Consider the following 1893-nt stretch of genomic DNA (forward strand, 5'->3'; position numbering starts at 1 on the left):
GAGAATCAAATTGGGACGCTGGTGTTTGAGCTCCTCAGCCGCAGCTCAGCGTGTCCTTGGCATTAGATCCCTTCGGCAAATCCAAATATTTGAATTTCAGTGGCAGCCGCTGCAGCCTTTCGTCTTGACTGGTGGTTTGTGTTAGCTCCGTGGCTTTTAAACGGCCATATCAGCAAAACCAAGGACTGGAGCAAAGAATCTAGTGTGTGAAATTTAAAAAGCTTCACTTCTATGGCTGGCATTGATCTTTGGAAGTTAGGGGGATATGAATAATAAATAAATGAAATTAAACACTTCCGTGGCAACTGTGAGTGACACAAACACTGGATTCAAAGGCAGCAGCTGGACAACAAAGGAACTGTTCCGAACGTTCAAGATTAGCTCCCCAAGGATTTATTTTCCCCCTAAAAGCAGTCACTGTGAAGTACAGCATGTTTTCTCCTCTCCCTGCTGCTCTGGCAATAGTATCAGAATCAAAATGCTTCTCTTTCTCCCTTTCCATTTCTTCAAAGTAACAATAAATCTTTTATTAGAATAATCTATCAGTAAATGAGGTATTAAAGCAGTGGTATCCTAGAGTTCTGTGTGTTGACATTAAAAGTGGGGCCTGAGCTGGTGTTTCTCAGAGAGGCAGAACCTAATCTCATGTTTTGTTTTGTTTTAACCCCAAGAACTCTTTGTTTGTGTATTTTACTTTTGTGTGTGTGTGTGTGTGTGTGTGTGGTACTGGGGATTGAACTTATGCCCTTGCGCTTGCCAGACAAACACTTATTCTACTGCGCCATCTTCCTGGCCCCTGGTGTTTTATTTTTTTGTTTGTTTGTTTTGAAACATTTGTGCATCAGCTTTTGTTGTTGTTGTTGTTGTTTTGGGTTTTTTTTTTTTTTTTTTTTTTTTGGATACTGGGGATCGAACTCAGAACCTTGCGCTTGCCAGGCAGGCATGGCTCCCTATATTTTGCTGCTGCAAGTTAGGAGGACTTTGCTAGCCCTTCTCCTGGCCCTTTTTACAAATGAAGAAACCCTGAAGGGCAGATAGTACAGACAGGAGGAGGAGGAGTGTGGGGGTCGGGTAAGCAAAGACCTAGTTTTGAATCAGAACCCTCCAAATTTCTCTTCTTGCCTTTGGCAAGAGCTGAACCCCCTTGACTTGCAGCATCCTCTCCTGAGAAGTGGAAAGAGTGTCCCTCTCACACAATCCTTGCAACAGTTGCATCACCTCACACAGGGAGACTTTCTGGCACCTACTGTGCTGTTAGAAACAATATTGTGTAGCTAGGTGTAGTGGTGACTTATGAAATCCCAGCACTCTGGGAGGCTGAGGCAGGAGAATGGCAAGTACAAACCCTGCAAGGCAACTTAGACACAATCTCTAAATAAATAAATTAATTAATTAATTAAACAAAATCATGTGGGAAGTAGGGTGTAGTTTGGTGTGAAGGCCTTGGCTTTGTGCCCCAGTATCACACATAAAAAAGTGATTTATTCCTTATAGCTAAAGATTTGTAACAGCACGGGAGCATCTGCCTCCAACCAGGCTGCCCCTGGACACAGCCTGTTCAGTGCGCTGTCACAACTGATGGGTCTGGTTGGCATCCTTCCATAGGCAAAGCCCTTGGGTTCCCATCTTGCCCCAGCAGTAGCAGCAGTCTTTCCAGAAGGTTCTATCTCTTTTTATTTGCTGTACCTCTATGGCTACTTGGGGCAGAAGAAATGCCAGGAAGAGGTTAGCCTTGTTAGACTCAGGCCAACACTTGCATGGCCTTTGTGTTTGTATCATCTTAGGCTACAATTAAAATTTCATGCAGCTACAATCCCAGCCATGTAGGAAGCTGATGCAGGAGGATTGCTTGAGGCCAGAGCTTTAGGGCCAGCCTGGGCAGCAGACCTAGCT

The sequence above is a fragment of the Octodon degus genome, unplaced genomic scaffold, assembly GCF_000260255.1.
Source record: "Octodon degus isolate 3935 unplaced genomic scaffold, OctDeg1.0 scaffold00145, whole genome shotgun sequence".
Taxonomy (NCBI): Eukaryota; Metazoa; Chordata; class Mammalia; order Rodentia; family Octodontidae; genus Octodon; species Octodon degus.